This window comes from Vulpes vulpes, chromosome 5 (assembly GCF_048418805.1).
Source record: "Vulpes vulpes isolate BD-2025 chromosome 5, VulVul3, whole genome shotgun sequence".
NCBI classification, from domain to species: Eukaryota; Metazoa; Chordata; class Mammalia; order Carnivora; family Canidae; genus Vulpes; species Vulpes vulpes.
The window spans coordinates 57,137,501-57,161,545 of record NC_132784.1 but is presented as its reverse complement, the minus strand read 5'-3'; positions in this window follow the sequence as shown (position 1 = coordinate 57,161,545).

Here is a 24,045-nt window from a genome sequence, read left to right as displayed (position 1 = left end):
TCTCTGGAGGATGCTTTAGTAATTTTGGAAAAGTGTCTTGCCTGGATAGGAACATGAGTCTTCATCCTTAAAGCAATGACTTTGGGAAATACTTGAGTGGCACTCTGTGGCCATTCATGTAGCCAATTTTTAAAAATCTTTAGTATTTTATGACCAGATCTTACCGCATCTTTACAATTATCACCAGCTTGTGTGAACTGATTGGCCCAATTTTTGATTGTCAAAACAAGAATTTATATTTTTACCTATGAATATATCAAAAATATGACAAAAGAAATGCATAAATCTACCATGAAATACATTACAGGCATATTTTAATTCATATGTACATGTTGAGGTCATTGGACGCTATGTTCCCAGGCCCCTGTCCACGGGGACACATGAACTCAAGATCCAGCACAGGTGGGTGTGCATGCGTCGTGTGCCGTCTGCTGGATCGGTTTCCCACATGTTGTTAGTATCAGTGAAAAGCTAGGGAAAAAAATCACATGACAAAGACTCTGCAGGACAGACAAAACTAGGTCGATGTTTGCAGATTCTTTCTCAGTTCACATCACATTCATTTCTCTCTCAAGAAACAAAGTAAGAATTTTCTTTGATGCTAAACTACATTTGGAGAAATTCATTGCCAAGCAGAAAACCAGAGTATTGCTCCCTATGGAACTATGGAGGACGCTGCTCAGAGATAAGGAGGATATTAGCCTGCGTTGCCCAAAGGCGAGTGTGTGAATCACACACACACACACACACACACACACACACGTGTGCGCGCGCGCGCCCGCGCGTGCATGGCTCTCCCTATAAATCTAATACTTTTGCATTTTGCTCATATTGGGCATTGCTAATGGCACTTCTTAGTCCTGGAGACCTTACTTTCTACTCCCTTATAAGAACAGAAAAGCAAGAGGATGTCCCGTGCTTGCTCACTTCCACAGAGTCATGCCTCAGTCCGTGCCTCAGTAGGTACCCTAACCTCTGTGCCCAGTGCAGAGGTGCAGCGCAGGGGGCCAGCTGGGGCCTCGCTGTCCTTGCACCAGTGATACTGAAGTGTGTGGGACGTGAGGGATTTGGGTGGCAGGTCACAGGTTCTCTGGTGAGCTCTAGAATGTTGTGATTCTTTGAGCAATTGGATGGCTCCCAGAGCACAAATGAACAAAGAAACATGCTCAGAAAGAGAATGGAAGTCATGGAGTTTGATATAAAACACATATTTCAATGTCCTTCGGAATGCCACTGTGCTGTTTCAGGAGTGTGAGGAATAGAATATGGGAGAGAAGGGCAGCCAAGTGGCCAAGGAGGGGCAGGTGTTTCTGAGGAAGTCTGTCTAGTGGAGGGGAAGCCGGTGGAGCCATCGTGTGGAAGAGGAAGCGGGATCTGCAGGAGTTACTGAGGAGTATAAAGAAAATCAATGTTGGGGTAGGTCCAAGGAATGCTTCTCCTTTTCAAATTCCTTTCTCTTACTAAGTGTACCATTTTATTATGCTCTCCTTTTGTGGCTGGGGATTCCAAGCGCACTCATGTTCATAATAGGGGTCATAATGACCCATACATTACATCAGCAGGACTGGGGGACCCGTGTCTGTTTACGCTCGCACAATGTAAACAGTTTGGATCTGAAGATGGAACTTGGCAAGGGGCTCATCTTTGCTCTGAGTTTATTGTTTTTGGTACCCAGATGAGAAGGGGCTACACACAGATGCCACCCGCGCAGAGCCCACCATTCAGGCGACGTGCAGGGAGGGGTGGGCTAAGCCTTGCTGCCCTCTCTCTGGATGGTCTCCCACGTCCACATGGCTGGGTGCAGAGGCACATGTGGGACCTGAGATTTCACACAGCCCTGGCCCTGCCCAGACCCTGTAGGGAAAACCCTTCTGCCCAAGTCCAGGAAGCCTGTCATCAAGCATCTCTGCGAGGTGTGTTTCCAGGCCAAACTGGAAGGACCCATTGACTAACATTAACATTCTTGCCTTTCTCTAGAAAGTGAGTTTTATTTTATTTTTTTCCATTTTTTATAATAATAAATTTATTTTTTATTGGTGTTCAACTTGCCAACATACAGAATAACACCCAGTGCTCATCCCGTCAAGTGCCCCCCTCAGTGACTGTCGCCCATTCACCCCCACCCCCTGCCCTCCTCCCCCTCCACTGCCCCTAGTTCGTTTCCCAGAGTTAGGAGTCTTTATGTGCTGTCTCCCTTTCTGATATTTCCTACCCATTTCTTCTCCCTTCCCTTCTATTCCCTTTCACTATTATTTATATTCCCCAAATTAATGAGAAGATATAATGTTTGTCCTTCTCCGATTGACTTACTTCACTCAGCATAATACCCTCCAGTTCCATCCACGTCGAAGCAAATGGTGGGTATTTGTCGTTTCTAATGGCTGAGTAATAATCCATTGTATACATAGACCACATCTTCTTTATCCATTCACCTTACGATGGACACCGAGGCTCCTTCCACAGTTTGGCTGTTGTGGACATTGCTGCTAGAAACATCGGGGTGCAGGTGTCCCGGCGTTTCATTGCATCTGTATCTTTGGGGTAAATCCCCAGCAGCGCAATTTCTGGGTCATAGGGCAGGTCTATTTCTAACTCTTTGAGGAACCTCCACACAGTTTTCTAGAGTGGCTGCACCAGTGCACATTCCCACCAACAGTGCAGGAGGGTTCCCCTTTCTCCGCATCCTCTCCAACATTTGTGGTTTCCTGCCTTGTTAATTTTCCCCATTCTCACTGGTGTGAGGTGGTATCTCATTGTGGTTTTGATTTGTATTTCCCTGATGGCAAGTGATGCGGAGCATTTTCTCATGTGCATGTTGGCCATGTCCATGTCTTCCTCTGTGAGATTTCTGTTCATGTCTTTTGCCTATTTCATGATTGGATTGTTTGTTTCTTTGGTGTTGAGTTTAATAAGTTCTTTATAGATCTTGGAAAATATTCCATGCTCATGGATTGGCAGAATTAATATTGTGACAATGTCAATGTTACCCAGGGCAATTTACACGCTTAATGCAATCCCTATCAAAATACCATGGACTTTCTTCAGAGAGTTAGAACAAATTATTTTAAGATTTGTGTGGAATCAGAAAAGACCCCGAATAGCCAGGGGAATTTTAAAAAAGAAAACCATAGAAAGTGAGTTTTAAATGATTATTTAAAAATAAACGCAATAAAAATTAGTCATAGATAATTATTTTGAAAGAGTGAAAGTAACTTTCATTTTCTCCAACCACTTGTGTGTTCGATTGTGCACAATCAAGTATGTTCACCCAGTGATTTCCAAATGTTCACGTGAATGGCCGCATGAATGAATCAATGTACGTGGGAGTGATGTGGCATGGAGAAGGCTAGTGCACAGCCCCGAGGATTAGTCAGGGGTTTTCAGACAATATTCTATAAGGGTGACATTCAACTCATGGACATATGATTAATTTCTGAAACTGTGAATATGTCGTATGAAATTGAGTTTAATAAGTTCAATGACATCAATTTGAGCCACACAGATTCAATGACTTATGATTTCGGTCTTATAAATGCTAAGTTCCTAGTTTCTACCTTGTACCTTCTAGAATGTCTGAGCTGAAATCAGTCTTGGCGCATCCACCTTGTCCCACTGCAGCCTTTCCTGGCTGGGTCCAGTGATGTCTCCAGGTGCATCTGACACAGGTGAAATCCTCCAGTTTGTTGGACTCAAGTCAAATCACATCATATTTGTTGACTTTCAGTAGATTAGATTTTTAGAGCTGAACAAAACCATGCTTTCACCCTGAAGGTGCTTATATCCTGGTACAGGAGAGATATTTACCCCCAAACTTGGTACTACAAAGGTCACAGGCCAAGGGGCAAAGTTTGGAGGTCATGGCGATTGTAGGAAGTGCAGAGGACAAGGAGATGATTTCTGGTCAGGGTGAAGAATAATGAAAACCCAAGCCGGGGACCAGTTTGGCTAGCCTACTGTGAAAAGGAATTATTATTTTTTTTAAGGAATTATTGTTATCATGATAAAAGAGCATTGAGCATGCTTTTGGGCTGTTGTCTTAACACAAAAGATGCTTTTGTTTCACTGTTAAAATAGTCATCACAATTTCTATTGATTTATTAATTCATAACTATTATAATCATTCTGGCCATTAGTTTTTGGTGCTCCTCTGCTATGAAAAAAAATACTATTTTACATGGCAATTATGATGTTAGCAATAATTCATACTATCAGAATACTTACTGATTACTATTAACTTCATAGCTTCCAAAAGGCTCCTACGTTCACATTTTACAATATTCAGATCTGTTCTGTGATTTACGTTTTGCCACTGAGCTAGGCTCACCTGGAATCTATGAAATGTCAAACCAGAAAAACAACAGCACTTTATAACCTCAGCTAGTGCATGCACTCATTTACAATTTTATGGCACACCCTCTTGATACTGAGAACTATTGGGATTTCTGAACTCTTTAAAGCCATCTTTATAAAGATTTTCCTGAGCCAGTAATTTTAAATGACTATGGTACCTTGTCAAGGGTCCTTAATTAAAATCATCTCCGAATGTCAGCAAGAGGAATGGAGTAGAGAATGATTTAAAGACCACGGACAAGTCTAGGTGAGCAGTGTTTTCCATCACTTTAACATTTCCCTTTTGCTAAAGTGATTGAATAGATTATTTATGAACATCAAGAAAATTTTCTGGAATTAAAAAAAATAATTATATCCCATCCATTCTCTGGTACATCGCCCTTGTCAGGGAAAGACAAAATGAGTCGCGAAACATTTGCTGTTCCAGACACAAAACCCTTTTCATAATTAGGTCCCAGTTCTGTGGGTCCTAATACATATTACTATTTAATAATTGATTATTTGAACTTCTTAGTCTCTGAGATTCCATTGTCTAAGACACACAGATTAAAGGTATCATAAGGAACAAGACTGGTGATTAACATTTTTGTGATGTTGTAGGGCGCAGGAGGGACACACTATCATGGGATATCAATTTGGGTATTTTATTCTGCGAGGGAAGAGAGACGAGATGTGGGAAGCTGTGTGTCTTGAGCTGGGTTTTTCTGAATGTGTAAGAATGTGTAGCAGTTTCTCGCACTTGGCTTTTCTAAAAGAATACAAGCTTACTCCCACTTCCTTGTTGCTGATCCCCCTTAGTCATGGCTGGGTGTGCATCACCAAGGTCAACAGGGAGGGAGACACCTTCTAGATCAAGTTCTTCCACCGCATGTTCTATTCCCTTGGACCCTCCTTTCTGCCTGGGAGCCATGTACCCCGTAGAACAGAGCCTAGCATGTGCCCTAGGCATGTGATCTTTCCAGGCCATGTTGAAAGATATTGGAGTTAAGCGTCCTTCTAATGAGGAATGAGGAGCTCTTGGACTGACCTGTGGTTCTTGGGGTTGAGAGAGTGGTAGGTGAGGAGAAGTAGAACACTTGAGGTCTGGGTTTGGACTTATATTCGGGACTCAGATAGTGGCACAGATGGCTATTCTGAGACTACAGATGCTGCTGGGATGCTGCATAAAGGACAAAAGCCAAAGACAGGAATTCTGAGCTATCCTGATCTTGGGTCGATTGTAGAGGCCATTATGGGGAGCAGCTCTAGCCCTTTGGCTCCCATGATGCGCTTGTGTACACAGCCAGCCAACGGAGGGGCGCACAAGGACATTTAAATCCCACAGACTGTTTTAATCTTTGATGACATAGGATACAGAGAAACTAACTGTTTTTTTTCCAGTTTCCATATATTCTTATACAAATCTGTATGAGGTAAAGAATAGTGTACCTTTCTGTGAGGTCTATAGATTCTAATCTATTTTAATCAATGATTTGTATATGATGCACACTTAATTTCTAGGTTAATCCAAATTTGCTTTTAGGGTACTATGAACTAGATGTTCTTGGGGGGAAAAAGCCTAAGCTTTTTGTTTTTGTGTATGTGTGTGTCTTGCTTGAGACACGAAAATATTTTTTCTCTCTTCAGTGAGTTTGTTTCCAATTACAATTATGTTTGTGCTACAAACATTAAAAAATTAGCAGATATATTTGGTTATGAGTCTATCTTTCAAAGTACTGGTATTGATCCAGTTATTATGTTAGATATATGCTCAAAACTCTATTCAAATGACAGCCTTGGCAGCAGCAAATGTCTAGCTGATTGGGGCTCTTTCTCCCCCTTACAAACTCCAAAGCTGGGAAAGGACACATGGATTCTGACAAGTGTTCAGGGAAGCCACATGTGCTCAGCATATGGGGCCAGCTGACCTCAGATGCCGACGGACCTGCCGTGCTTAATGTGCTGTCACTGCAGAAACCAAAGCTGCTAGTGTGGGAAGTGGCATTCGTCTGTCCCTGCAGCCCCAGCAGCCGGGAGCCTGCGGTGCACCCAGGACAAACTGGCAGTGCGGCCCCTTTGTCATTTAGCGGGCCAGCCACAGAAATGCAAGTGAAATCCCAAACATCCCTCTGCTTTCTGCCAAGCCCGAGCTGAAATGACATTTTCCACGGCCAGGAGAAGAGCTGGCTCTGCTGTTCCTCCTCTGCATCTTCAAGGACCATGTCTCAGTCCCAATCCTAAGGATGCGCTCAATAATTTACTCCATGGGAGGAAAGGCTTTATCAGCCTGAAACCTTCTGTTGGCCCCACTTGAGAGGTAGACCAACCATCTCGCGTGGTCCAGGGCTGCAGGAGTTCCTGGAACTCCAGGTTTAGAAGTCGACCATCCTACTTGCCCATGTCCTGCACACCTCCAGACCTCTGGATTTTAGCAACTGTGTTACCTATGTTTTCATTTCGAACCCTGACCTTAGCATTGCTTCTGCAAAAGGGATAGTGGAGAGGACACTTGCTATAAGAAAATCCCAGCTCAAGTTAGCTCAAGCAAATAATAACTAACAACAAAGGACATGTATCAGCCCGTTGAATCTGAGAACGGAACAGTTCGGGCTCTCAGAGTTGCCATTTGGAGCACTGACCCTGCTTTTGCTTTTGTCACCATCCTCACCCTCCTAGGGCAGATGACTGTCCTCAACAAGGGATAGAAAGAGGATGCTTCCTTGTTGTACTCACTCCAGACAGATAGCAACCTCACAGGGAAGAGAGGTTGAGTCCTAGGCAAGGAGGAAGGTTTATCCATTTTTGATCATGGGCTCCAGATTGTGTCCAGTGACCGTGACCATGAAGCCAATGACCACAATTACACAGGCCTCGATTATGCGCCCTTTCTTGGCCTGGAGGAGACAGGGTCTCCGACGGCTTGCTTGTCTGATATAAACACCAAGTCTTGAGTGGCTGAGAGTCAGCAGAGTTCCAGAAGAGGGAAGGACAGGGTCATCACAGGGAGGATGGGGAAGAGCTCCAGACCATGGGGACAGCAGACGTCCTCCTCAGACATGGACTCAATTGTTCAGTCCATGGATTCTGTGTCCTCTCCTTATGGGAGCCAGAGTGGACTCAGGATGGCATGTGACACAGCCCACCTGCTGCTAAGTTTGGTAACTAGACCCAAGCATGGCCCAGCCAGTGAGTCAGGCTCTCTGCTCCATGGCGGATGGCTTGTGAACCACTTTGCTGCATTAATGTCTTGGAGCATCAGAGTCCTTGTCCATAAAATAGAAATGATGTGTGAGTGTGGATGTGTCAGAATGTGCTCAGAGCAAGCCCTGGAAAAGGCATGGAGAAGGCCCACTGCCAGGGCAGCAGGAGCCCACAAGGCCATGCCAGGCGCAGCCCTGGTCCAGCTTCCTGTAGTCTTACTTGGGGCCAGTAAAGACACAGTGGGGGATGGCACTGGGGGCTTGATGCCCTCTCCCCTGGGGATCAGGTGGCAGCTGGGAGACCCACATTCTGCAGAGTCAAAATTCAGAAACAGTGAAGGGAAAAGAAAACAGAAGATTTTTTTAGGATTCCTTGGGTTTAGTTGGCTTGACAATCAGTCTTTCTGCCTGCAGACAATACCTCTATCTCTCCAGGCATGACTCAGCCTTTAAACTCTGGCAGTAGCAGCCTCTGCTTCACAAAAACAGTTTTTTTATTTTGGGAATTCTCATGTGAAAAGGCACTTGTGCACACATACAGGTGCTCACATGTGTGCCTGTGTGGGCACCTCCTAGTCTTGACGACTTTTTCCCTCAGTAAGGAAAGAAAGCTTTGGCCACTTGGATTATGCCTCAGTACCTGTCCTTTGTGAAGCTTGCTTCCAAATTTCCTGCCTCAGGCATCAGTTTTCATTCCTCAGATGATCCTGTCTTTCAGAAACAGCAATGCTAAGTGGTTGAGTCTTTAAAGGCCATAAAATCCTATCCTCCCATGCAGAAAACACTAATGGAAACTAAAGATGTGAAAGGATTACTCTTGGTCACACAAAAGAATCTGGATGGTTTAAAATATTCATCATGGCATTCTGAATGTTTGTGGCATATAAGACATCTGCTAAATCCTGAGGAAAGACAATTTTAAATGAACTACTTTCTCTGCATCTCTGCAAGGGAGTTTGCCAATAGAATGGGTGAAGTTGACCTGCTTCTCCACAACAAATCATTATTAAATTTAGTTCCTAAATTTTATTCAGTAATGAAGAGGATTCTTAAAACAATCACTCAGGTGCAAGATGAAAAAGCAATGACAAGGAAGCTGAGGAAGTGGAAGCTAGAATGCTCTGTGTGGCACTGGATCAGTAAGAGGAATTACTTTGAACTGGGGCTCTGCTAAGCATAGGTACCAATGTTTATAGATATGTGCATATACACACGGACTGGTCATACATGTTTCCCCTTGCTTTGCCAGTTGAGAAGATCCAGGAGCAAGGGCACCCATAGCAATGTGCACACCAAGAGCCCAGCTTGGTTTCAATACCATTCTCCAGGAAAGGAACCAGAGCTTGTTGGATAAATAATTGGTGCTATGATTGGGGCAGAAAATAATACAAGGTAAGCTGGGAACACCTATTTCAAAAATTTAAGAAGTGCTCAAAAGATAAATGAAAGTATATGAAAGGACACAGGAGCCAATGCGAAGAGCACCAAGGGCCAACACTCCAACAATCTGCACAATGGAATCAATAACATAGTGTTGTGTTTTACCCTACAGTATAATGTAGGTATCCCCCAGTCTATACACAAATGAGTGTAAATAAATGAATGACAATAGAAAAGACAGATCTCCCATGAAGAGGGATTCCAAGTAACTTATGTAGATACTCTGGTCTCAAGAGATGAAGCATAGCTCTCCACTCTTTAAATATGAGCTGTGCAGAATGACTTCTTCCAAAGAGCACATGATGGAAAGTGGAAGATATAAGGAAGGAGTGGAAGGAAGGAGAGAATATGGAGGAGGAGGAGGGAAGAAGAACTTAACAGTGGAGGAACCTGACAGACATGCCTCGGCCAGGGGCTGAAAGTCAACATCAGTGCTGGGAAGTCGTGTCAGCAGTATGTGATATGATGCATTAGAGAGGGTACCTTACTTCTGTGGTCCTCCTCCCCAAACCCATAACCCCAGTCTCAGCTGAGAAAAACATGATACAATTTCCAGTATATAGGCATTCTACAAAATACCTGACCAGTCCTTCTCAAAACCGTCAAAGTCATTAAAAACAAGAAAATTCTGAGAAATTGTCTCAACCAAGAAGAGCCTATGGAGGCATAATGACTAACTGAAATGTGATGTCCTAGATGGGATCCTGAGACAGAGAATGTACATTAGGAGAAAAGTGACAAATTCAGAACCAATTATGGAGTCTAGTTAATAAGAACGTATTAATATTGGATAATTAATTGTAATCAATGTAACATACTAATGTAAAACATTAACAATAGGGAAAATTGCATGAGGCATATACAGAAAGTCTTTGTACCACCCTCACAATTTTTGTGTAGATCTAAAGTTCTAAAATGCAAGGTTTGGTTACCTGGGTGGCTTAGTCAGGTGAGCATCTGCCTTCAGCTCATCCTGGGATAGACTCTTACATTGGGCTTCCTGCTCAGCAGGGAGTCTGCTTCTCCCTCTCACTCTGCTCCTCACTCTGCTTGTGCTCACTCTCTTTCTCTCTCTCCCAAACAAATAAAATTTTTAAAATAAAATAAAATAAAATACAAGGTTAATTTTTAAAATAAAGCAAATAATACAAAATAAACAAAAATAAAACCTACAGCTAACATCATTCTTAATGTAAAATAATGAATGCTTTCTCTCTAAGACAGAAGCAAGGAAAGGATGTTTGTTCTTATCATTCTTATTCAACATTGTACTAGTCCAGTAAGGCAAGACAAAGAAATAAAGAGCATACTATTTAGAAAAAAATAAATTTAACATATTTGCAGATGATAAGATTATCTATGTAGAAACTCGCAAAAATTTTCTATTAGCTCCCAGACCTAATAGAAAAGTCAGTTCAGCAAGTCTGCAGAACATAAGATCAACACACACAAACCCCAGTTGAACAGGGTTCCAAATAATAACAAAGGATGGGCAGATGCCAAAATTAAAACCACAGTCTCATTTATAATTGTGCCAAAGAACGTGAATTATTAAAAACTCATATAAGGGTCTGTATGCTGAAAATTGCTAAATGATGATGAAAGAAAGCATAGAAGTCCTAAATAAGAGAATAGACATTTCTAAATAAATGGGTAGACATACCATGTTCATGGATTTGGAGACTCATCCTGGGAAATGACTCATTTGCCAGAATCAATTCTTCAGTGTAATTCAGCCCTTTTCAAAATTCTAGCAAGGCTTTTAAACATAGACACAGTTTTTTTTTGTTTTTTTTGTTTTTTTATATGTGGGGATTCCTGGGTGGCTCAGTGGTTGAGCATCTGCCTTTGGCTCAGGGTCATGACCCTGGGGTCCTGGGATCAAGTCACACATCAGGCTCCCTGCAGGGAGCTGGCTTCTCCCTCTGCCTGCATCTCTACCTCTCTCTCTGTGTATCTCTCATGAATAAATAAACAAAATCTCTAAATAAAGTAAAATCTGTGTGTGAAGTTACAGGTCTAAGAACAGCTAAAACTATATTTGAGAAAGAAGAATAAAGCAGGTAGAATCAATTTACTAAAGGCTTACCTATGGTGTTCAGGAGGGCAAGGTGCTAGGGCAGCAACAGACACACAGATAATGGAGCAGAGTACAGAACCCAGGAATGGACTCACACAAATATGCCCAGCTGACTTTTCCTAAAAGTGCGAAAGCGATTTAATGGAGAAAAAGTAGACATTCAACAAAGGGTATCCTCCAGACAGGAGGACAGACTGCACCTTATACAAAAATTAACTCAAAGTGGGTCATGAGGCTAAAAGCAAAATTCAAAACTATCAAACATTTAGAAAAAATAGGGGATACATGTTTGTACCCAGGGCTAGGTCTGAAGGTCTCAGACATTGATAGGAAAGTCTGGATCCATAACAGGGAAGATTAGAAGTCAGCCTTCATCAAAAAGTGAAACCTTGCTCTGTGAAAGATCATATCAAGATGATGAAAATGTAATACTGGAGGCATCTACCTGCACACTGTGCATTCCACAGATGACTTACCTGACCTGCATAAAAAGAACGCAGCAGTAGAAACAAAACATTCGAATTCCAAAAAAAATAAAAAATAAAAAATAAGTGGGCCACCAAGACAGAGAGAGAGATGGCATGAAAGCACAAGAAAGGAGATTTGTTGTCCTTATTTAAGGAGATGCAAATCAAACCACAGTGAGATGTCCCTTCACACCCGTCAGAGTGAGCAGCTGAAACAGGAACAGTGACCAGTGGGTGCTGGGGAGGCGTGGGAGGGGCGGGGAACTGTGTCTCTTTGATGTGGTGGGTGGGTGGGAAAATGGTGTGGCCACTGGGAAAAGCCATTTGCCAGTTTCCTGTGAAACTACATATCCAGTTAGCTTCAGAGCAGCTCTCTGGGCAGTGGACGAACCCTGGGGATAGCTCAGATGCCTTTGGGCTTCAACTGTTACCTGGACCCTGGGGTGCATCCATGCTGCAGAGCCTCATGCAGACACAAATAGGAGTGGAGTCTCGATGCCCCTAATGGGGATGCATCTGAAGGGAACTGTGTAGACTGCAGAAAGGTGATTGTGCAAAGTCACAACGTACTACAGGGTTCCATTCATATCATGTTTCTAGGATGACCACATCTTTGAAACAGAGAGCAGACTGGCAATGCCTGGTCTGGGATAGCAGGGGCAGGAGCATGTGCCGTGGAGGGCCCAGCAGGGACCTGGGCGTCTTGATGACTGTGCTGTGTTCATAAACCTACATACATGAGAAAGTTACGTGTACACACACAGGTATACACAGAGGGACACATAAACCATACGCTCTATCAATGCTCATGTCCTGGCTGTGCTTTCAAGCCTCTTGCATAATGTTATCTTTTGGGAAATCTAGGTAACAGGTACGTGGGACCATTGTATATTATTTATTACCACCTCTGGTGAGTCTTCAAATATAGTAAAGTCAAATATTGATTTTCTTAAATCAGCACCTATATTTAGGCCAGTCGTTGGAGGTTTCTTTCCATTTGGGGTCATAAAGCCTAACTAAAAATCCCTATGGTTGTTTTTTTTTTTTCCTGTGGGTTGTTAATATGTGTTATTAAAAAAAAAGATGATAATCTGAAAACACTACATCAACAAAATTAAATAGGAATGTTTGCCATAGAACTTTCCAGAACCTTTAGTATGGTAATGTGTATTTTGGATATTCGCTCTCAATAACATTCACTTAATTTAGAAGCTTCCTTTTTGGTGATGGTAGGAGGGCAGAGAAATGTTCCTGTCCAGGACACTCCCGAGCCTCAGTGGTCATCTTGCCTGAAGGGACAGCAAACCTCAACAGAGGACGTGAACCAGGGGAATCTGTGCAGCCACACAAGGATTCTCCTCTGGGTGCAGCTTGGATCCAACAAGGCTGTTGACCAAGGGATCTGAACTGTCTTTCATGCACCTCCAAAAATTATTTGACTTATGAAAAGCAGTTTTTAAAAACCAACACACAAACACACACACAGCACACTCCAGCGGTATTTCCTGGGACAAACTCCAGGCAATACGATGCACTTGTGCTTCTTTCAAAATCATGATGCTACTGTGGAGTTACAAAGTCGGCATGCCATCTTTTTCGTCAGGAAAAGCCAAGATCCAGGACCCAGTAAAACCATGTGTCCAGCGAGTAAGAGAGTGATTTAAACTCATTATGATTGATTAACTATAATGTGACAGCAATATAAAACCGACCTGGCCCTCAGGTAGCATGACTGTCCCCACTCCAGTTGAGTCCCAGGGTCCGGTAGGTGGCAATTAGGTGGCATATGTGGAATGAAACTCACAGAATGACTCACTGAATTACTACTTATTTGTTGGATGATTTGAAACTCGGAGAATAGGATTTTCCTATTATCACATAAGTATAATAAAGCCCACCTAGAGTATATCAACTAGAGTTCAGGAATGAAATCAGTTATTTAAAATTTTCTAAACTCATATGCTATTTCCAAAAGTGCTGGCTGCAAACTGAAAATCAAGCTCAACTAAATTATCATTGTGGTAATTTGCTCAATTATTTTTATCACTTTTTGTAGTTCATGCAGAATGTTAGAACAGAGGACTTTTGAAAAAAGAAACAGAACTTACTAATAAAATAGAAAGCATACATTATAATGTATGACAATAGATAATTAAAAGGAAGGTAAGTATGTTTGGCTAAACTTCCCGATTGTCTTCTCTTAGGTAATAAGTTTTTACCTCAAAAACCAAAGCAGAAACAAGGCCGGTTTTAAAATTCTCTTTTTAAAGTTTTCCTTTGGTTTCATCTGTATTCTTAAATAACCCTGAAGTTTATTAGCCTCTGAGCTTGACAACATAAACTCATACTGAGAAGTGGCTACTCCAGAACTGAAGCACTGAAGTCACTTGAGATGATGAGATGCAGCATCATAATACATTCGTCGAAAACTTCAAATACCAACATACATGTACATCCCGTGAAAGCATATTGGTCCCAATCTATGCAGGGTGGTAAGAATGCTGAGGGCAAGGTGGCCTGTGGCCTTGGTCTTGCGCTCTCCCAGGGCAGTGCATTCAGGGCCGTGTGCTTCATCCTACCCTGTTCTGGGCCTCCCCTTGGTATTTGCAGAAGACATTCAGTGAGGCTGCATGATGCTGAGCTGGCCACTCAGGGGGCAGCGTGCAGGTCAATGTGCAAATGGGACTTGTATGCTTAAGGCCAGGGAGAGAGGTCTGCAGGTTACACCCAGCATCTAGCCAAGTCCTGGTTACCGGGTTCACCCGAAAACTGCCCTGCCTTCACTCAGAGGATGTCGGCTCCTTAAGTACGTGCCGTTGCTAAGGAGGCTTTGAGGCCGGTGAGCGTAGCTGGAGAGAAGGGCAGCCCTGCTCCCTGAGCAGCTTTCTCCATCGTCTCCGCACCCCTCCCCCCAGAGTGACCTCAGGCTCTGCCCGGAACTCCCTGCCCACCGTTCCTGCGGGAAGATGGGCCCCGCCTGAGGAAACTGATGCTCATGCGGCCCGGGGATGTGCCTGCACCTGCAGCTCTGCCTCCCGCCTGGGCCATGGCCACCACGGGCTCCCACCCATGGGGACCTGCCGGGCGACCTCTGTCCTGACCGTCCCTGGCCTATCACCCCATCCTGACCCTGTATCCCTCCGGGGCGGCTGCCCCGATGCATCTGTCCAGAAATCCTGGAGCTCTCTGCCCCCCTCCCAACCCAGGCAGCTTGGGCCGCTCCAGAGAGGCACTGGCTTCCCACCAAATGTCCTGAATCCAAGCCAGTGAACACCTCAGCTGGACCAACCAGTGACGGGTCTCAGCCCTCCCTGGACCAGTGGCTCATTGGACCCGCCGGGAGAGGGGAAGCGCCCATGCCCCCCGCACACATTCCGTAGCAGCCCGCCAGTCGCCCACCTTGCACCTCCCGGGGGGTCACTCTCGCTCCGCCATTGGCAGCTTCTCCTACCACTCAGATCTTAGTGTCCAGTGCCTGGAGCACCTTTCTGGGCCCTTCCCTCCGTGAATGCTCACCCTTCAGCAATCTTACCAAGAGTAATCTCTTTGAATACCTGCAAGTTGACAGCAGTCAGCTCTCTAACTGGTTTCTCCACGGACTGTGATGTGGCTTGCCACCTCTCCCCCAGTGGACCCCAAGGCCATCATGTGTTCACCGGGCCCTGTGTGCACCTCCAAGATGCTGACGCCATGCAATATTAGGGATTTACCTCCTCAAGCTGCCCCCCTTGCATGGGGCTTCCCCTTCCAGATATTCCCAAAGACAAGTCCACACATCCTTGAAGTCTCTGGCCAAGTCTCTGCTTATCCAGGTTGGGTTGTCCACACTGGCTCATTCCAATGCCACTAGTGCCCATGCTTTCAGCGTGAACATGGATTTCCTGTTCTCTTCCAGCTGTTGAGATACTACATGTTACTTCCTATCACATTTGTGAATTTTCAAGGATGCCTCTACACTGAGCAGAGATCCTTCTCCCATGTATGGTCTGTCCAGGGCTCTCCATTCAGGATGAAGGCTGCGATATTACGCATGTAAACTGGTGTTTGACAGTTGTCTGGGTTTTTTTTACCCAAATCTGAGACTTTTCTGACCTTGATTTGTGTCAGCATCTCTGAAGCGCCCATAACAACCTCTGCATGGCTAATGAGCCTGGGCGCATGGCCACCAATGGTGCTCCGAGGCATCCTCAACACGTCAGCATGCGTCGCCCCACCGTCCTGGCCCTCACGGCTTGAAGCCACCTGGAGAGCAGTGGTTCTTACCCTCCATCACCGTGCTGAGCTTGGTGCCCCACCTGGCTGCTTGTGAGCACAGGGCCCACTGAGCATCCCTTCTTTGCCGCCCCTGACCGTGGCTTCAGAGGACCTGAGCTCCCCCAGCTTCTGCCTTGGGATGAGTGGGTGAGTAGAGCCAGTCCAGCCAGCGCACCCAGGCTGGAGCCACAGGGTCTGCTTTAGGGAGAAGGACATGACCGAGTTTGCTGCCTCTGAGACAGAGTACACCTGTGCCAGGTGGGCAGAAAGTGCAAGGGCAGAGAGTGAAGGTGGGCACTTTCTCTACTTGCCAGGGTAGAAAAATCCCACTGCAAGTTCTGGTCTAGCTGGGGTCCCCTACCCATCTGTCTGCTGTGGCTGAGGGAAGAGTGTGTGCTGGTAACAGCCTTGATCCCAGTTCAGAAAATTGCACAATGCCAGTGTTTGAGATCTGGCTTCAGTGGTTCCTGAAGCCAAGACAATTGTGTGTGTGTGTGTGTGTGTGTGTGTGTTAAATATCCATCTCTCTATATAAATACTCGCATATACATATCGATATACATGTATAAATAGATATGCATAGCCATACTGTGTTAGGTATCGATTTTTATAATAAATGCTAATAGGGATCCCTGGGTGGCGCAGCGGTTTGGTGCCTGCCTTTGGCCCAGGGCGCGATCCTGGAGACCCAGGATCGAATCCCACGTCAGGCTCCCGGTGCATGGAGCCTGCTTCTTCCTCTGCCTGTGTCTCTGCCTCTCTCTCTCTCTCTCTCTGTGACTATCATAAATAAATAAAAAAAAATTTATAATAAATGCTAATAATTTATTGACCTATACATTTTTGTATTCTGTTCTATATATCACATTATGAATGTACGGCTGCCTCGACATAAGATATTCTGTGGACAACATATATTTGCTCACTGAACCCCTAGAGACCATACACCAGCCACTGTGCCTGCTCATACACGCACCCTGCTTGGTTCCAGAATGATCCTTGGCCTGGTCAGGCTCACGGGTGGTGAAGAAGAGGGAACTGGTGAAACACGAGGGGTCAGGGAAGAGCCCCCAACAGGAGGCCAGAGGAGCAGGGAGGCATGAGCAGTTAGATAGCACTGCCTTGCAGGGAGATACTCCTGTAAAGCCAGGGGTGGCACAGACCATGTGGAAACCCCCTCCTTGCCTGTTCCCACCTGTTACCCTGCAGGAGTGATCTGGGTCTTAGGGACAGATGGACAGGAGGTGAGCAGGCTTTTTGGACATTGACAATATAAAGAAGTAAAGTAGGGTTCCCAGGTTGTGTGTGTGACTGTCTGTGCCGCCTTCAGCCTCCTCCCCACTGCACCTCCTAGACCTGGGGACAGAAGGGCACAGAGTGTGCAGACTGCTCACGGAGGCACCCAAGCGCTGGGGGACCTGGAGAGGGGAGGCAGAGTCGGGGTCGGGATGCACACCCCCTGCACCTGTGCTTTACAACAGTTTACAAAGTGACTCTGGGGTTGGGGGACAGGGTCTGAGACCAGCAGGGGTGCAGAGCCCTTGGGGGGAAGGGCTCTTGAGGAAATCCTCAAGAAGAAGGGGGCTCGGGGCGGCCTTGACTGTATGGAGCAAAGGCTGAAGAGTCCTTCTTAAGGGAGAGACTTGCAGGTGGAATCCCACGGAGACGATAAGCAGTCATCTGGAAGGCTGGCTTAGGAGACAGGCCCGAGGGACACCATGCCCCCCATGGGCTGAGCCTCAGGCCTTGGGACACCTCCCCACTCCCCACTGTCCAGGCTGAGCGCCGAGGCCCAGGCTACCCTGCAACTCTGCAGACCTCGCGGTGGGCAATTAGCTCTCTCCAGTCACGTCCAGATACTTCCACCCAGAGGAGTGATGCTCACAGAGGGTTGTTGGCAAGAGTTCTGTGAAGACGCGTCTCCCGTGTACCGGTCGTCAGGAAGAAATCCACACCGTCTTTGATGGAAACATACCTGGAGAGGCTGGGAGTCCTCAGAGGGCTTGGCTTTCCCATTTGCCATCGTCTGCAGAGCCTTTGATTCTAAGCTGCTTTAAATTTTCCGGCTGCAGTGAACCTCCTTCCGAGGTTGTTCTACACGGGGCCAGCAAGATGTCTTATAATCAGCTGGTTGCTAGCGCGGGATCTGTTTCTAATGAGTTCCAGCGGCCTCGCTGACCGGGGGCGGTGTGTGCACGGCCTACCTGGCGCGCAGCTGTGCCCACTGAGGAACAGCCGCGACCCAGCGGTGTCATGTGAATTTGCTTCGTCCTCTCCTCCTTTACGTGCGTGTGTCTCCTACCAACGCCGCGGGGGAGCCCACGGACCCAAAGTTGGTGAGACCGCCCATGCTGCTGTGTGCGCGCATGTGTGCATTCAGATACTTGTCACTGTTTACTTCCTAATTTCTTTGCGCTTGTGTTGCAAATTATGGGGGGGAAAAAGAGACAGAAACAGGAAAAAATAAGTCTGCATGGGTTGGAAATTATTTACCTATCTATCTATATATGTCCTAAACGAAGGACCTCCCATTTAATGGCAAACAGTCAAGAGGGAGAGCATGTTTACTTCCACACAAAGACCGGAGAGCACAGGCCTGTAGGCATGCTCAGCCCTCATCTCCACTGAGGCGTCACTCTCCTTAGGGCTGACTGCGCCTCAGGAGCCCTTTATTGACCTCTTCCTCTGCACGGCCCAGCCAAGTAGAGTCTTGTTTCCCTCACGAGGGAAAAAGTGTGGGTGCTGGAGGAGCCAGAGACTTCACCTTTGAGCAGCGGCCAGGTGACATCCCGATCTCGTTTCTCCTGTAAAATGAGTCGGGTCCAGGCCACCACAAATGAACCCAAAGGGACAAATGTTTGATTTGAGAAAGATAAAATCGGAGCAATAAATGATAAAAATGTCACGATTAAAGGTGGGAGTTTGCAAAAGGGGCACCCTTGCCTGTTGACTTCTCAGGACATTTCCTGCAAACAGAATCCCTAATTTCCTTACATGGCTGCGACTGGCCCCTGTGACCGGAGCACAAAGTCACACTGGCATGCGGGTTCCTTCTGGAGAAGCCTAGGTTGCAAGGAGCAAACATAAGAAGTAAATTTGTCATGCCTGGTTCTCTTCTTGTCCTGCTGGGTTATTTTCTAACCAAGTTCTGGTCTGGATTGTGCTTTCCACCCCCCTCTTCAGACTACACCCTCCTGACCGGAGATATTGCCCTCCCCAAAAGGGCATGAACATGCTGCAAACAGCCAGTGGCCCCCTAACAGCCCAGGCACCCTATTGTCTGGCAGAGACAAGGCTTCTGGGCATGGGACACAGAACGGAGAGGTAGAGCCTGGTGCAGGGACAAGCAGGCTTGTCTTGAGGTGCAGGGCTGTGAGGCGTAGATGCCAAGACCCCACAGAATGCCCCGCAGGCACTACCTCCTTTGCCAGGCATTACGTTAGGGAAGCAGGTACCTGTGACTAGAAGACACCCCAGATTGCTGTTGCTGCCTTGAGGTCCCAGCTCCCTGTGGGCCTCAAAATGTCCCCATGGGTCCTGAAGTCTGAGGAAGACAGAAGAATCTGCGTGGGGCCAGGAGACAGGTGCACCGTCCTGGCCATCTGCACAGGGTGACCCCAGCATGACATGATGGAACATTCTGAACCTACGTGTCTGTCATGATTGGGTGTGGTAGTTGATGGTTTGGCTTATCAACTCAGGACAAATGTATGATGTTGCAGTCGTCTTTCTGGAAAGTGAAGCCCTCATCTTGAACAGAAAAGGGCTGGCGCAACTCCAACATGGGTCACGTCTCCGGGGACCCGCTGCCCCCTTGCACTTCACAGAGGCTGGGCCATCTTGGAGGGGCCCTGGCGTCTCACTGAGATTCAGGTCCCTAAATCCCTTCAGGCAGCTGGTTTCTTCTTGGTTGGACTTTTAGCTGAAATCCTTGATTTTTCAGAAATGATGGCTCCTTTGCTATAACAATCTTGGTCAGCCAGAGGGAACCACCACAGAGTGCCAGGGGTCCCACCATGAAAAGGCCTGCTTCTCTGTCCCAATTGACTTAGATTCAAACATGTTTGAGGCCATGCTTCATGTGTGTGTGTGCAGGTAACTGGAACGGATGCTTTGTTTTCATCCTTATTTATGTGCTTTATAAAGAATGTCTTATTTTTAATTGTGGTAAAGCACACATCACAGAAACGTCCATCCTAACCTTTGCAGTGTGTAGTCCAGAGGGGTTAAAGGCCTCCCGGGGGGCTGTGGGAGGCCACTCTCCCTTCTTATCTGGCAACATTCCCCCCGCCCCGGGTGCATTGACAGCAGCACCCACCCCCCACATACTGAGCGCCCACAGCAGCACCACCCCCCACATCCTGAGCGCCCACCACGCTTTATCTATACGGATTTGACTCCTCAGGATGCTCCCTACAAGCAGAATCGTGTGGGATCTGTCCCTCTGGAGTCACTTACTGCAGTGTCCCTATGGCTCCTCCAACCTGTTGCAGGGGTCACCTGCTTTCTGAGGTCCGGGTCACCTTCCTTTTTGAAGACAAATAAAGGACGGGAAGTTTATAAAGACTCACAGCACACTCCTCTCTTTTATCTCTGAGTTGGCCTAGATGACTGTTTGCTTGAAGGTTCGAAAATGGATGGAGGTAGACTGGAGGGTAGAGTAGAAATACAGCAGGAAAGTGGCAAAAGAAGAACTGGTGTTCTTTAGCTTCTGACCCTGGCCATGGAACCATCCAGAAGGGAACCAGACTCAGACCCCAGCTATGAACTGTGGAAGGAGGATCCAGGCGTCCTCAGCATGCCAGCCCCAAACCCAAAGGACAAAGGTGGTTGGGTTTTCCCCCTGCACACAAAGCACCCCAGATGGTGGGAATGAGTAGGGGAGAGAACCCCACAGTGAGAATGGCTTGTCCCTACTTAGGGTCCAGCCTGGAGGGCAGGAAGGGGATCCCAGGGGCCATTTTGTCCTAGGTTTCTGGGGAGCAGCCTTGTCACGTGGACGGCCACCCCTCGCGTTCACGCAGAGGGACACTGGTGGTGCCCCATGCCCGAGACTCCCATAGCAGCTAGGGCCAAGGATCTGCGGGGAGCTCACGATGGGTCCCTGCGGCAGATGACGTGGGGCAGCTGCACCGCGCAGGCCGCACACAGATCAAGTGGCAGAGGCCCAGCACGTTCACATATCAGGTTTGCTCACAGGAAAAGAGGTAAAATAAATACATGTGCAGTAGAGTCTTGTATGGACTTGATTAAAACAGCCCTCTTCTGGGTGGTGGTTTCACTGGACTGCTGCCTGGGTGGCCCACGACTGCCCTTGGAATCTGCTCCTGGATAACCCTCCCATGTCCTGCACCTGAGAGCAACCCACAGACTCCGTGAGTGCGGGTTTACGAGCACATCGGGTTTCCACACAGCAACCCCTGCCTCTGTGTGTTTCTAATCTCTGTTGGGGTCGGTGCTGTAGCGGGAAGCAGAAGTTCAAGCATAATCTGATGTATGTTTGTGCAGATGAGGACACACACATATTGTTGGCTGCAGGGAAACCAGTCCTCAGAACACATTCTACTATGTGATGGTTCCATGCTTTCTCTGGGAGGACGGACTTCGTGGGATCAAATGCACCTTCCAGGAGATGCCATGTGGGAAACAGGGCTCTGGGAGGCAGACCCAAGGCTCCACGGTGCTTTCCCCGAGGCTCGACTGGCGCCCGGCCCTGCTGTGCAAGTGAATGCGGAGCTGGCTACATGCTCCCCATGCTCCCATCCTGAAAAACTTGATGGCAGAAGGAGAAGAGAACCAGATGTGACACGCAAATAAAAGGAACAACAAATGGCAAAAGGAAATAAGAAAATGTTTATGAAAAACTTTGCTTCATTTACCAAAAACTTGTTCTGTATTAATCATTTGCAAAGAACGAGGTACTTGTGTGAAACCAGATATGCATATCAGCATATTAAAACATTTTTAAAATGTGTAAATTCCAAATGCTATGAGTTTGCTGAAAATAATCTTAGGGGTTTTTTATTTTGTTTTTTTTTTAGCATGTTTCTTATATATTATAACATTTGAATGCTTTCCAAATTATCTTTCATTCAGACTTCAGGTCATTTTTGTTTGCCAGTGTTCAAAATAATGATGACAGGAAGAAAATGAATTGCAGCCCATTTTCCTCTTTTCCCCCTTAAATATGAGATTTTAAAAATTTATTCCTCCTTATTTATTTATTTGAGTGTTTAAATCAGGCCAGGGTTTAGTGGACACGGCACAAGGCTCAGCTGGCCACCAGGAGAAACGCTTCCTGCGGAAAGCCTGTCAGACTGCGGGTCTTCTGAGGCTCCCCTGGCTCAGCCACCTGCACAGGTTCTCAGGGTGACAAGAAGCAAATCTCTCGGGGACAGGTTCTTTAAACGGAAATTTTTCATGCTTTGGTCACTCAAAAATAATAATTAGCCAATATCTCTCTTGAGATACTGATGGGTGCTCATGCCTACCCCGCACTCTGTGGTTCTTGGCCATGCGGCTGAAGTCCTGACATCCACCTCCTCTGACTCCTGATGAGGGTCCCTGCACCACGGGAAACGCAGGTGCTCTAAGCATGAGGTTTGCAGGAGAGTTACTCATAGCCCATGTTACCCCTTCACCCGTGTTGCCAAGTGTCTTTCCAGGCAAACATTTCCTTAATCTGGCACCATTCTGTGCACCCGATGCCCACCTGCTGTCTCCAGCATCCTTTGTCCTTCTAAGAATCAGCATACTTATCTCCTTAATAATTCACTCGGATCATATGTCCCCAAATTGCCAACATCCAGCCAACCATGGGAATGATACAGAGCACAGAATCCAAACAATTAAACGTTGAGTCTTGACCAAAGGAAAAGTGATTCTCTCTAAAAGAGAAGGATCTTTGTAGGTGAAAGTCCCAGAAACATCACGTGATAAAGAAGTACTTCATGTCCATCTGCCCCACAACTGGATTTTGTGCTTTGTGTTAAGATCCAAATACTCTCATCACAGGCTCTGAGCCAGGTTTCCCACACTGCGCTTCTTGAAACGATGTTGGCCCAAGGACTGTTAATACAAATTCTGTGATAAAAAAGAAGCCCAATAAAATACTTGGGGGAGCCATAATCTCTTACCAGCACATGCAAGAGCCTTGGAAGGCCCTGTTCAAGGCAGCCAGCTTAAATCAAGCAACTTACCTCTCCTTTACTGCGTATTAATTACAGAAATCATCAGTGTTCGTTGAAGAGTTATGATAGCAACGATGACATCATTCCCAGGGCTCATTCTGCGATCACAGAGTCGGCAGCGTGTGTGTGTGTGTGTTCATGGACATGGTGTAAGGAGGAGGATCCCAGGGGGTCGGCAACCTGGGCTGTAAGTGTGCGTGAAAGGTATGAAAACCGCACGTGGCCCAGCTGGACGGAAGAGATGTTTCCAAAATAGTATAAAAGCCACATCAAGACAAATGCATATTTAAATGATAGGCTTAAAGTCCCCCCCCCCCCCAAAAAAAAGCATCACAATGGCTGGCAAAACCCAAAACCCAAGGAAGAAATAGAGGGAAGGAACACATGCAAGCAGGGGCAACAGGTGCGCAGGTGCCCCCAGGACGGGGAGACCGAGGCAGTGAGGACCGGGAAGGAGCGCCAGGGCCTACAGCAGCTGACACAGGTCTCTGAGGAGCTCGGATCTGAAGCTGGGGCCCCGTGGTGGCATCTTCATTTCAGAAAGAACACTCGACTCCTCTGGGGAGCGGGGGAAGCAGAGTCCAAGCTGAGCTGTGGAGAGGGTCCGAGAGATCCTGGCGTGGGCCTGACAGGATGGGGCAGATGCAGAGCAGGAGTGCTCATCTGCTGCTGCTCTACTGCATCCAGGAGGTCGCAGGCCACTGGCCAAGAGCGCAGGGACAGGGCTGGGGGGCTCCGGGTTGTGCTGTTAGCAGATGGACCTGTCACATCCCCAGGCAGGGGTGAGGGTGCGGGCAGGCCAAGCATCCTAGGGCTGTTAAGCCAGCGGCGAGCTCCACAGCCTCACAGGCTGCCGTCCCACAGAACCACTGGCTGCCATCCAGTAAGCCATCATCAGACGTGATGTTGTCACAATGATAACTAAGTCACATCACCACAAAGGAGGCCTCACACGTTGGTGTCCATGAGAGAAACCCAAAACATGTCGCACCATAATTTATTGTCCTCTTCGCTCTAGGCCACTCCTGTGCCCTGGGCGTGTGTGACGGAAGCCGCCTTGCATGTCTCCTGCAGTCTGTTCTGGG